The 15,000-nt window shown below is 33.2% G+C and overlaps 1 long non-coding RNA gene across 3 annotated transcripts in view; it reads right to left on the bottom strand.

Moving 5' to 3' along the window:
• LOC136846445 (uncharacterized) overlaps positions 1-15,000 on the bottom strand; it is a 798,351-nt gene that overhangs the window by 287,761 nt on the left and 495,590 nt on the right. The gene's annotated exons all lie outside the window — the stretch shown is intronic.

A 15,000-nucleotide genomic window follows, 5' to 3' on the forward strand; every position in this document is an offset into this window, starting at 1 on the left:
TTGTACAGAATGACGACAACTTGTCCCAACAAAACGATATCCTGGACAAACGCCAAGTTACAAAGCGCCAACTTCTTCTTCATTCGTCTAGTGGTAATATTTCTTCTTTACTCTTTCTCTTCTTTGTTTTCCTTGATTCTTCTTCTTCTTCTTCTTCTTCACTGCCACTCGTGTAGGAAAGAAACTCCAAGCGAAATCTACGTCCTTTTAGGAGAAGGGAATTTGAAACGCCACCTGCAGACATTCGACCCAATTCAGAGCGGGGCTCCCCCCCACCCCCACCATGGCGTCCCTCTTAGAGAAAATGGATTACTTCGACACAGGTCTGTTTCGTGGACAGAAAAAGGCTATAAGAATTGACTTTCCTTCTGAAGGGAAATAAGATGTTCACAGTAGTGCCATTCTAATCCTCAGGATAGTATGAGTGTTATATTACCAAAATGGAAAATGAAACTTTAGGAATTCATTATTGAGAGACAGTGGATTATTTCGACCCAGGTCTGTTTCGTGGACAGAGACAGACTTTAGGAGTTGACTTTCTTTCTGAAGGGGAACGTCAAGGGAATACTTTTATCAGGATAATAATATCAGCGTTAGATTTCTAAATGAAAACTGAACCAGAGGAATGAATTCCTTACTGTTTTTATATCCGTGTAGTGATGTTAGTTAAGTTAATTCGCAAAGCTGCAAAATTCATATTTTCTCTGAAAAGGCTTATGTAAAAAATTAACTACACTGTCAAAATACTTTGCAATACAATTAGATAATATCTAGAGAGTAAAGTTTGCTCGTAACTGAGGGCCTATAACAGGCAAGAACCGGAAGTGAAAGTCGAAATAGGGGAATGACAAATATTGTGTTGCTTTGAATTTTATCACCAAGTAAATTAATATGCATTTCAAATTGAATAGGTAATTGAGAAAAAATGACTTTTCACCCACCTAATCAGTTAGTCCCCTATGCAGTTATGGGAGAGACTGTGGGGTGAGTGAGAAACAAACATACGAGGTAATCTTTCAGTTTATTAGAAACCATTTGCAAATAAAAGGTTCAACCCTGATGTAAATGTTCTTAACGTTATATTATGAGGTTGACCGGCCTTTTTGAAAGTGCATCTGTATCTGTGAATCACCCCTTTACAGATGAGCCATACCTGGGCAAGTCTATAGAACTGTTTTAAGAAATGAAGACATAAAGTCGGTATGTTTGTGTGAGTCTGGATCAAGTTTGTGTTATAACAGAGTTGTGTGAGAAGTTTAGGAACAGAGGAAGCTAGATATGGCATGTATGGATGCAGAGAAAGTTCATGACAACTTATTGACTGAGATGGAATATAAAGTACCAGAATGTATGGTGTTAGGTCATGTGGAGAAATTAATAAAATGAAAGTAGTGGAAATGTTATGTGATAAGAAACAGGGCATTAAGAGTGGCTGTTTTAACTTCTTTCATCTTCTCAGTTTGTTATATTTCCAAGTAATTTTTGAATCGTGAGTCTTTTTTTAACTACTACTACACGTGATCTATGGTCATGATCACTGTTTTTACTGATTATTTTCCCAGTGACTCTGTTTTGTGTCGTCCCTTCGTTCATCCTTTTGTCTCTCGTGATGTGCAATGATCGCCTGTCCCTCCTTGCCTTGCTGCTGCTGAGTCTGAACTTCCAACTCTCAGAGGATGAGAATTATTATCTGCGGCAGACGTTTGGCTTTCCTAACTCGCTGAATGGTTCACCTCATAGTTTGTCTTGGCAGATGTTTACAGACGGATGGATGCCCTTCCTTCCTGCCTCTAACACCACTCATATATATATATATATATATATATATATATATATATATATATATATATATATATATATATATATATATATATATATATATATATATATATATATATATATGGATGTATATATATATATATATATATATATATATTAGTTATATATATATTATATATATATATTATATTGATATATATATATATATATATATATATATATATTTATATATATATATATATATATATATTATATATATATATATATATATATATATATATATATATATATATAGTTTAATTATTAATTTTAATTATTTATATTGCCTTGCTTAACCTAAGATGGTAATCCTGTCAGTTAAGGCTGAAATTATAAAAAAAGACAGATTAACATAATTAGATCGGTCGCCAGTTGAGACTAGATTACTGAATATGTTATTTATTCTGAATACATGAACTAAATAATAACATTACTCAAACAACTAGTTTCAACAAAGTAAAATATTAATATGATTTCTTACGGAGCTAATATACTTTATATCGGATACAAGATATTTCAACATAAAGGGGTGAATAATGCAATGGCATAGGGCCTCTTGTGACGCGTATATAAGGCAATTGCAAGTGCATGAATTGATCTTGATATCAATATGCTAATTATTCTCCAAACAAGAGGGTGGCCAGGTCCAAGGTTTGTGTTCTGGAAGAGGCATATCCAGATAACATTCCAGTATCATAAAACTCACCTGTCATTGACTGACTGTGGGGGATGAATCTTATATCAAGAATATTACTTTTTAACACCATGGAGGATAATTTTTGCAATTCCACTAGGCAACAATAATTGTAGTTAATATATTTGACTTCATAAATGGGATATGGTTTTGCTAGGATTTTGATAGTTTAAGTTGAAGGGAAAGAGAACTGCAAGTAATTGTCACCTTCAGACTAACCGCTGGAATAGATACTGCAGTGATCAATTGCATCAAAAGTTCTTGGTCCGTTGGGATGGCAATTCTTCCCCCAAATTTGAGACTGAGACAAAGGTCAAGTGGGCTCCCCGAAACACGTCGGGTTCCGTCGGGTTCCGTCGGGTGTTACTCTTCGTCTGATCTTTGAAGCTTGGGGGAGCTTGGGTCGCCACTGGTCTGGCTCCTCCGACAAGCCAACTTGGTGTGGGTGCAGGTAGCGTCTGTAAAATGACAAAAAAACTCGCCAGTACAAAGGTCATAGAAAAGTGAGCTTAAGGTACAATCTAGCTAAGGTTGGTCCTAGCAAAACCTATCCTGTCTGATATCCTCTAAACTAAAATACCTACCCCTTTTGACGGTTGGGATCAGGGCAAAACAACTCCTGCTCGCTTGCTATAAAAATACATGGTATGCCCTCTTACTTTAACAAAGAGAGAGCTTTTATATTTTGATTAAATATAAGGAGGTCGAACTGCTAATAATATATATATATATATATATATATATATATATATATATATATATATATATATATATATATATATATATATATATATATATATATATATATATATATATATATATATATATATATATATATATATATATATATATATAAGAAAATAGAAAACCAAGAGTGTATGCCCTCAAAAATACAACAGAACTCCATTCTGGTGCCTCTTTGAAATCGAGAACAAATTAAGTGATAAATATAAACGCCACTTTCTGTCCCAACGGGAGATGTTTGTTTTTCATAACCTTCCTCCCAAATCATTTTGTGATTCTGTCGGAAACGTGACAAAGAACAGCAACAGGGAATGAGATGGAGCAGTTATTTTCTCTATATCCTTAATGATTACATTTATGCAGGAAACTTCCCAGCTGGCTCCCTTTCAACTCGTAATTTATAATTTTCTGTTTCAGTTAAACTTCCATAATACTTTCTCCCCTCCTACATAGGGTTCCAAGTTCTTTAATTACCTCTTACTCAAGATATAATCATATCAACTAAAATAACATTATAATTGCCCACATATCTAAATGTGCAAATTTTTCTGCCTTTTAATTCTGCTTTCATAATGTTTTCTCCTCCAACACATAGGTTTCGAGTTCTTTAATTATCTTTTAAGATATAATGATATTAACTGCAATAACAGCTTTTTATGAACACACCTAAACATTTAATTTCAGTTTGATAACCTTTACGTTACAGAAAATGGCATGTATATCCTTATCTTCATTTATACTTTCTGTGTGTACCGTCCATCAGGCCCTCCCCGCCAGACTGGCCTAATAATCAAAGGCATTCCCTCTCTGGGCAATAAAGTCCCAGAACATAGATACCTTGGTCAGGGCTTTGGGGGCGTGCAGTCAGTCTTGGGGGCAAGCCTCTCTCGCCACTGGCCTGATAAAATTTGCAGAGTAAAGATGCTCTCTTGTTTCAGGCACTTTGGAAGAGTGAGGAAAGTGCATCGATTACCATTCACAACAAAATCTTGATATTTGAATAATGATTCATTTTCTTAGTAACTTAGACGCGGTTTATTATTAACAGCTTCAAAACAACTCATGAGTCTTGTGAAAATCATTTTCAATAAGTCAGTGAAGTGCAGGCTTCTTCAATATTATAATTAAAAAAAAAAATAAAGATTAATCATATTCACAAAAGACTGAATTTCCGCGCAGAATATTTTATAAAAACCCAAGTTTGTCTTAGAATAGAAGATAAAACAAATTGAAAATAAATTCTACGACAATTGCCAGTGGCTTCATGCTTGCAAGCACTGAAACTGAATGAATAAATACATTTCATTTCAACAATTTAACAATCAGCGTCAACATTGAAGTCAGTTGCAAGGCAGCGTTTATCCCCCCGCCCACAAACAAAGAAGGAGGTCAAGGGGCGTCTCTTTTTAACATGTCTCATCCTACACACTCTGGAGTTAGGCCTCTTCGTTTGAGGAATTTTTTGGGGATTCCCTCCAGTCTCTCCCACTGGACTCTGTGGGGAAGCCAGAAAGGAGGACGGCCTCCTTTATTCTCATAGGAGCGATAAAAGTACAAAGTGACAAAAAAAATCGCCTTTGTTTTCCCAAAGAGGAAAGAAAGAAGAGTGATCTTAATGTATAAATTTTAAAAATTGATATTTCATTTAAAACTTTTATCCTAATTTCAATCTTAAAGTAAAAAAATTCATTAAAATTAAAGAAAAACAAATAAGTGGTATCGGGGCAAAAAACTCTGTTGCTCTAAGAAGAAAGATGATTTTCACGCAAAAAGCCCTTCAGTTTTAACAAGAGGCAATTAGTGTTAATTAGTCATGAGTTAATGGAGTCAATGCTTTTATAATTTTTTTAATATTTTTAAAATATGGGATATATATATTGTTTCTGATATCTGTAATATATAAAACCCTAATTCTCAATATATATATATACTCTCTATAGGAAAACAATAGAAAACCAAGAGTGTATACCCTCAAAAGTCACAGCAGAATTAAAGGCCATGCCTTCCCTGTTCGAGTTTTTAATAAAATAAGAGCCTGAGACTTTCTATCGAACTGGAGGGGGTCCTTATGTCTTTTTTCCTGAAGGACTAACGAGGCCTCCTCCATGTGTAGGATGAGACATGTGCTAAAAACTGTGGAACTTCATGTGCTTGTGAGATGGAGTAAACGCTGCCTTATTGTCTGTGTTCATCCTGTTAAAATGAAATTATTTATTCAGGAACATTTCCCAGCCACTGGCATTGTCGTGGAATTTGTTTTTAATTTTTGTATTTTATTCTGATGTCAATTAAATTTTATAAAAGATTCTCCCCTCAAATTTAGTTTTTGTGAATTTAATGAGGACCGACAGTGCGTTTTGATTTGAATTTTTAATCAATTCAATTTTTAATTTTAAGTTTTAATTTTGATTTTGATTTTTAATTTTAATTTATGTTTTTTTTTATTTATATTTTTTAATTTTGATTTTTGTTTTAATTTTAATTTCTAGCCAAATTTTATTTTTATTTCTAATAACATAGGTTATTCATTCATTGAATATACCAGGAATCTTGATAATAGTGCTGTCAGTGCATATTACATGGTGCACTAAACATTTAATTTCAGTTTAATAACCTTTGCACGTTCATTTTCTGTCCCTATCTCCACCCACTTTCATTCCTTTTCTTCATTTATATTCTCTTTCTTCCATCTTACTCATCACCCCTTCCCTAACAATTGGTTTTCCTCCTGTTAACTTTTCAATAAGGCCTTTTTACTCTCTTTCTCCTCAGGCTGAATGACATAGGGTCCCATACGTTTGGCCAGGGCCTAAATTCTATAATTTATTCTATTCTTTGTTCCATATTGCAAGTCCAACCAGTAAAGATGCCTTTTTCACTGTCTTAGGCACTTTGAATGGCAGAGGCCCAAACAGTGCTTGGCTTTGTAGAAAAATTACGTCGTGTAAATAATCAGTTAATCTTGAATATTTGAATATTATTCAGTTTATTCCAGCCGGAATCTTCTGACCGTGATTTTATTCAGCCGTCATGACGTTCGGGAACCAGTTCCCAGTGAAAATAATTTTTCAATAATCGTTGATGGAAGAGGCTGTTTCAATATTATAATTAAAATAAAAAATTAAAGTATTAATCATATCACAAAAGACTGAATTTCCGCAGCCAGAATATTTTAAAACAACGCAAGTTTGTCTTAAAGAATAAGTACTTGAAAATCAATTTTACGGACACCTGCCAGTGGCTGCCAAAGAAGTCTATTTCTGCGGGAAGTAATTAACACAAGGCAATTGGTGTTGAAAAGTCGCGAGAAAATGAGTCAGCTCCAGTGCCGTTACCTGGGGCACACGCTGCCCCACGTTTTTTTATTTATTTTTTTAATGCCCAACCTTCCCTGCTCCTGGGAGCGTAAACATGTTTCTGATATCTGTAATGCTTTGACCAACCTTTTCATGTCTCAGGTCTCTTCTCTCTCTCTCTCTCTCTCTCTCTTCTCTCTCTTCTCTCTCGAAACAATGGGCATGCCAAGATGCCCAAAGACACATGCTGAAGTATTTTAAAGGGGCCATGAGAATCCAGGAGCCCTGGCAGCTGGAGTTGGCCGTCCTTCCTAGCTGATGGTCCCCCTTCCACCAACACAGAGTCCTTCGAGGAGAGCTCGTGAGGAGGCGACCTAGAGGAGGAGGAAGTCTCTTGTTCCTGAAGGATTTCGAGGCCTGACAACGCCCACGAGTGGGTAGGATGAGATATGTGCTAAAGGAGACACTCCTGATGATGGCTACATTTTTTCAAGTGTTTGTGGGCGGGGCATAAACGCTGCCTTGAAAATTGCTGCCATTTGTGTTGATGATGAATGTTAAATGAAATGTATTTATTACACCATGGATTTCAGTTTTTAAGTTCATGCAGCCTGTCGGCAATTATCAGCAGCGGGCAAATTTGTCTTTCAATTTTTGTATTTTATTCTGATGTCCGACATTTCAACAATTTTAATTTAATTTTTAATTTTATTTCCTTTAAATTTATTATTTTAAATTTTATTTTAATTTTTATTATTTTTATCATTAATTTTTATCCTCTGCTTTTTGTATTTTAATTTTTAATACAAGTACACAAATTTGCAAAATAATTTTGATTTTTATTTTTAATTTCAAAATTTTATTTTTAATTTTAATTTAATTTTTATTTCTAAAAAATATCGTTAGTTTCATAATTTTCATAAATCAATACCAGGTAATTTTATACCAGGAATTATCACCTTTGTATTTTATTTTCAAAAATGATTTTATCATTTCATTTGCAATGTTAAGATTTTATTTCAAAAATGATAGATATTATCATTCATAATTATAATTCCATGTAAAGAAATTATTAAGAATCGCAAAATAACTACATCTTCTTCCTTTTATTTATATGCACATGTTTGTTTCACTATTTATTAAACATAGTTTGCATCCTTTCTTCCCCATGTCATGGCCTTCCCTATCCTCTTCCCATTTCAAGTTTTGCTGTACCTCCGTTCATATTCATCTTTTTCCATCTTATCTCCACCCTCTAAACAATTAAAATAAAACTACAAAAGGTTTTCCTCCTGTTACACTTTTCAATAACCTTTGATACTCTTGATCTACCTTTCAGCGCTGAATAACCTCATAGGTCCCAGAAACAATGTTAAGAGAAGCCTAAATTCAATAATGTGTTCTATTTTTGTTCCATATTGCTGTCCAACCACTCCAACTCATTCTTTTTACTGTCTTAACCACTGAATGGCTGGAAGTGCCCAAACAGTGCTTGGCTTTGTAGAAAAATGTCATAAATAGATCAGTCAATCAGGAATCACTGGAATAAATTCCTGAGTCACTTATTCCAACCGGAATCTTCTGACCGTGATAACATTCAGCCGTCATGACGTTCAGTGAATCAATTCCCAGCGCTAATTGTTCCAGAGAATCGCCTCTGATGGAGGAGGCTGTTTGGAATATAGAGCGCCTAAATATCGTTGGTTCAGACTTTCATTGTTTTTAATTCGCTTCTTGATAAAAGCTCACTGGAAATATTTCCGGTATTTTATGTTTACGGCTTCCTGCGTCACGTTTGGTTTTGCTAGGTTTTGTGAGGAATGCGGATAATGTGTGTCAGTCTTTAATTTATCTATATATGTATATATATATATATATATATATATATATATATATATATATATATATATATATATATATATATATATATATATATATATATATATATATATATATATATATGTATATATATTGTTGTGTCTCACTTTTCATACTTTCCTTCCTGAATCAAAGAGGAATCCCCTGTTTTGAAAACTTCCACCACATTAGTCATTTCACACAAATGTACAGAAGGCCCATTAGTAGCACATCCAACCCCCAGACATGCAACAATACTCACTTATATTTACCACACACATTACTTCTGAAAGAACACTACTGTAGACCCCATTTAGGGATGCATTCCAATGAGGCCTGAGAGCCGACAGAGTAAGAAGGAATAAAAGGCTTGAGATCATTCTTTGATCTTCATTCAAAGGTCCTCATGAATCTTTAAAAAAAAAAAAATCTTAATTGGATGAAAATCCATCTGCAAAAGATCTTTCTCGGAAAGCGCGAATGATATTACCTTTAGATCACGTGACAGTTGTATATATTTCTCCTACGATTATTTGAATTATTTAATGACAAAGCAGGTATCATTCAAAATTGAATGATAGCTGCTTTGTCATTAGACCTCAAGGGTTTAATTACTCTTATCAGAGGGAATCTCGTTCGTCGTCACATTAATGAAATGCAAACTATATTTAATGGCCGTTTTTTACCTGGGACGTTGAGTTGTAATGAGAGAATGTTTTCTGTTATGTTATTCATTAGAGTCAGGGGAATCTCTGGTTGAAATATAGAGGCTGGAATAGGAAATATTAGAGTTTGTAATCAGCCACTCGGAAATTGTAAATAATCCACATCATTACTTTTGTAATAAATGTGCAAAAAACATTATTGTAGATGACAGTAATTTATATCACTCTATGTGAGTTATTCATTGGTAAAATTCATATCTCATTGACTGTTGTAGTTTGAAGCATTATTTTGGATTGTATTATAATTACGAATTCCTTTAACTGTACCTCCGTTCATATTCTCTCTTCCATCTTACCTTCCTCAACCTCTCCTAACAACACTTTGAGTTTTCCTCCTTTAAACCTTTCAAACCTTCTTACTCTCAGTTTCCGTTTCAGCGCCGAATGACCACATCATAGGTCCCAGCGCTTGGCCTTTGGCCTAAATTCTATATTCTATTCTATTCTTTTATAATTATGAAGCCTGATCTATTACGTTAATGCAAACTGAATAATTAAGGATTATTCATTATCAACAATTAGTTTCCAGGGAATTGGGTTATTCAAATTATATCGTTTAATAATTTCTGCACTGGGTATTTGTACCCGAGGCATTATTAGCTTTTAGTGGTATGAAGAGTCATTCAAATATTTGCCTTTAGTTGTCAGGAAACCACTTTCTTGCTTTAGTACTGAGGTTCGAACAGAGTAATAATACATTAACATGAGTGACTGTATGTGAATCATAATGATTACTTATGGTTAGTCTAGAATATGCAGTGCAAAAGAGAATGGTGACCAAATTTTATGTAATGGTTTAGTTTAGCTTTTATCAAAGATATTCCGAGTTATGGTGACTTTCTTTATAAATGAATATATATATATATATATATATATATATATATATATATATATATATATATATATATATATATATATATATATATATATATATATGTATTATATATATATACTAGCTGACCAACCCAGTGCTGCCTGGGAAATCTCTGAATGGAAACTGATAATTGATAATACTTCTCTCTCTCTCCTCTCTCTCTCTCTCTCTCTCTCTCTCTCTCTCTCTCTCTCTTCCTGTTAAGATAGTTGCTTCAGTTACATTACCCAACATTTTTGATATGTTATATTTCACCCCTTCTCACCCCCCATTCCTATCGGGGCTGAACTTGGACTTGAAGGGCATCGGGAGTGTCTCTATTCATCTCAGTGACCTCAAAAACTATGGATTAGACACTAATATCTGTCGTTTTTCATTATATTTACATGGTACCCCCTTCCCACCCCTTCTCATCCCCTCCCTATTGGGCTGAACTTTGACTTAAAGGGTATCGTCAGTGTCACTATTCATCTCAGTGACCTTGAAAACTATGGATTAGACACTAATATCTGTCATTTCAGTTATTTTTATTTCACCCCCTTCCCACCCCCCTCCCCTATCGGGGCTGAACTTGGACTTAAACAGTATCTTTCCCAGATGGCAGCTTCACTATTCATCTCAGCGACCTCAAAAACTATGGATTAGACACTAATATCTGTCATTTTCTGTAATTTTTTTACATTTCACCCCTTCCCCCTCCCTTTTGGTGCCAGTGATGTCTTACCACACAGTGTTCTTTCCCAGATGGTAAGTTATATGTATATATATATATAAGTTTGGATGAAATTGCTTATATGCATTTCATAGTGTTTGTGGAATATACATATACATCCATTATATATATATATTATATATATATATACATACATATATACAATACATATATATACATATTATATACTTATATATCTATATATATCTCTCTCTCTCTCTCTCTCTCTCTCTCTCTCTCTCTCTCTCTCTCTCTCTCTCTCTCCTAACTAAACTGCAACCCAGTACATAAGACTATCCATCACCAGATCTTCAGAAAATGTTCATATCAAGAAAGATGCAATGTATTTGATTTATGTAGCTCAAATCATTCCTGACTTGTCCAGGATCGAAGCCGAATTCTTTTGATGCTGAGAAATGAAGAGAGAATAAGTATCAGATGATAATTATCTAATGACAGGCAAATGAATGCAGGCACTTTCGTGGGCATTGTCCAATATCTCGGAACCAGAAATTATTATTGTTTAATAAAGTCAGTTTCAAGCAGAGTCAATTTTAGCTTCCGGTAAAATGTCTAAAGTAATTCGTCGATGTTTTTACTTTTATTTTTCTGTAAAAGAAAGCTGTTGTGCCAGGCTTTGTCTGTCCGTGCGCACTTTTTCTGTCCGCCCTCAGATCTTAAAAACTACTGAGGCTAGAGGGCTGCAAATTGGTATATTGATCATCCACCTCCAATCATCTAACATACCAAATTGCAGCCCTCTAACCTCCTCAGTAGTTTTTATTTTATTTAAGGTTAAAGTTACCCATGATCGTGCGTCTGTCTATGATACAGGACAGGCCACCACCTGGCCGTGGTTAAAGTTTCATGGGCCGCGGCTCATACAGCATTATACCGAGACCACCTAAAGATAGATCCGTTTTCAGTGGCCTTCATTATACGCTGTACAGAAAACTTGATTGCGCCGAAGAAACTTCGTTGGACTTTTCACTTTTCGTAATGTAAATGATTCTTGTTATTTATTACAGTAACCTTTCATTATTTCCAGAACTACTGCCGAAACCTTTGATAATTATTTCCCATTGCAAGTAGTGTCTCTCTGTTGTTATAATAAATCTGTTGAAGCAAATTAATAGTTCTTGTTAATAAAATTCCGAGAGAGAATGACACCAAATCCTTGTTTACAAATGTGTAGAAAATGGAGTGAAATAAGATCGATTAAAGGTAATTATTTATTCTTGGCAATTTAAGAATTCAAGAATAATTCATGATTTGGTTATAGCTGATTTGGAATGGGATGCTTGTAGACTTTTCAATTAGACCATAATCTGTCAATATAGAGCGAGTGAAGAAAAGATAATAATAAATAAATAAGTAGATAAATAAATAAATAAATGGTATCTAAATTAAATTTGATAACTGATAAACAAATGCATGGAAAATAACTTAGAGACATCATCTCCCATTGTTCTCATTCCCGTCTCTCATTGCCGAGAGAAAGCAGCGAGACATCTCTCGACACGCAAATGGCAAACTCCCTCCACATGAAATCTGACACCAAACGAAAGTTGCAACCGTGTGAGTTGGGGTGCATTTCCGGTGACCCACTTCTCTTTGGAATACCTTTATGATTTTTGATGTCCAGGAACCGTTAAATGCAATGCAGTTCTTTTTATTTTTAGAGATAATTTCATTTATGTCTCTATTTTTCATCTGAAACGTAGGAGAGGGAATAGTCAGGAGAATTCAGTAATTCAAGATTCCTCTGAACTTGGCAACAGTGAGAGATGGATCTTGCCAGATCTGATTTATGGAAATTAGGCGACGAATCTGAGCATGCAATGCAGTTATTTTATTTTAGGATATATATATATATATATATATATATATATATATATATATATATATATATATATATATATATATATATATATATATATATATATATATATATATATATATATATATATATATATATATATATATATATATATATATATATATATATATATATATATATATATATATATATATATATATATATATATATATATATATATATATATATATATACATACACACAAACATTATATACAAATGTTTGATATCCAATATATATATATATATATATATATATATATATATATATATATATATATATATATATATATATATATATATATATGTGTGTGTGTGTGTGTGTGTGTGTGTGTGTGTGTGTGTGTGTGTGTGTGTAAACAGCTTTTATAAGAATATCTAGTTACATTTCAATTTGTTCATCTTTTCTTATTCCTTGTAAACGGACACTGTCCTGCCTCATCAACACAACTCTTACATACTCAAGAGCAAAACTCAGCTTCTATGCTAATTCACACGTCAGCATCGAAAAGACAAAATGATTTCCCCTGAGGGAATAAAAACAAAAGAAAGTTTGCAGAACTGAATCATTCCCCCAGGGCAGTCAGTCTCTCGGCCATCAATCAAAGGGATGACAGGTCATTTGAATATCGAGTCCGGAAGACTGAGCGATATTTACTGAGCCTCCTCAGCTGTTTCGGAAGAAGAAGGCCTGTATCAGAGTGACTAAACTTTCAAAGGAAATAAAGACTGGAGGGAAATAAGTCTTAAAGGAATAAGAGATATACTAAAAATATCTTTGGTCGAAGTTATTGAGAGATTAAGCCAAAATAACCTTGCTATTTTCCGTAAACAGTGATAGACAGGGTTTGTTTACTCAGAAAATATACATTGAGAAAGGAAGTGGAATGATAATTCTGGATTCCTTAAAACTGATCGATGTCTGAACCATAATCTGAGAATTTCTCTCTCTCTCTCTCTCTCTCTCTCTCTCTCTCTCTCTCTCTCTCTCTCTCTCTCTCTCTCTCTCTGCTCTGGTCTTTTTGCGACTTATAACCAAGTAATAGTTTTTCCAGGTATAGAAATTATAGAAAAACAGCTATAATTAACACACCGTTTCTTTTTCAGGAAAAAGTGAACGATAACAATCCTTTTTCCTTCTATAAAAGCCAAATATATACACCAAAGGAGATGGAGATTAAAATTCATTTTTGAATGTGAAATGAACCCAGGAAACATGTCAAAGTAACATGTTTTTTACATCTTTCGGAAGAACTAAACATCTCTCTCAAAATTTAATATAAAGAGGTATGAATAATCTCTCAAAAGTTCATAATGATCTCTCTCTCTCATAAAAACAGAGATTTCTCTCTCTCTCTCTCTCTCTCTCTCTCCTGTTATGATGTTATATCCAGTTTAACTTATTGCATGAATGCATGTATACATCATTGTCTATATAAAAAAAGAGGTATGCTGAATAAAATATTTTACGACAATTTTTCTTGCCACTTTTCCATAAATAAAGTTCTAGAAAAAATGAAATATCTGCAAGTCCTTTTTCCTCCTCAGTCTTTAATTTCCTGTCGTGGTCGTGGTCATTTTTTCTTACTGAATTATATTCTTAGCGAAAAGGACTTTCGGTTGCAAATGTGATTTTCTCACTAAATGGCTCTCCTTCAACGGTAATGTTACTTTTTCTCAGTTTTCGTTGCTTTATGTTTTATGGGTTTATGCAGAATTTATCTGATATGTCAGTGAAAAAATGTTATATATATATATATATATATATATATATATATATATATATATATATATATATATATATATATATATATATATATATATATATATATATATATATATATATATATATATATATATATATATATATATATATATATATATATATATATATATATATATATATATATGTATTATATATATATATGTGTATATATATATATAAATATATATATATATATATACATACATATATATATGTATATATATATATATATATATATATATATATACATATACATGTATGTATGTATGTATGTAAGCGTAGGATACCTCTTGGAATATGAGGAAGTCACCCTTGTCGTGTCTAGTGCCTTCCTCTCTCTCTCTCTCTCTCTCTCTCTCTCTCTCTCTCTCTCTCTCTCTCTCTCTCTCTCTCTCTCTCTGCTCAGGAGTATGGAAATGACTCAAGTCTTCTTATCACAGAGAGAGTATCTGAGAGAGAGAGAGAGAGAGAGAGAGAGAGAACAAAAGTTGCAATGTAGACTCAGTGATATACGATTATAACAATGATCAAAATTTATTATAAAATTATTTATTATTAATATTTATTATCTGTAATATGATTAATAATCTTTTATTTTGCATTTTCAGAAACTCAGCTCTGTCTCGGTTTTGTTTTG

This window comes from Macrobrachium rosenbergii, chromosome 15 (assembly GCF_040412425.1).
Source record: "Macrobrachium rosenbergii isolate ZJJX-2024 chromosome 15, ASM4041242v1, whole genome shotgun sequence".
Taxonomy (NCBI): Eukaryota; Metazoa; Arthropoda; class Malacostraca; order Decapoda; family Palaemonidae; genus Macrobrachium; species Macrobrachium rosenbergii.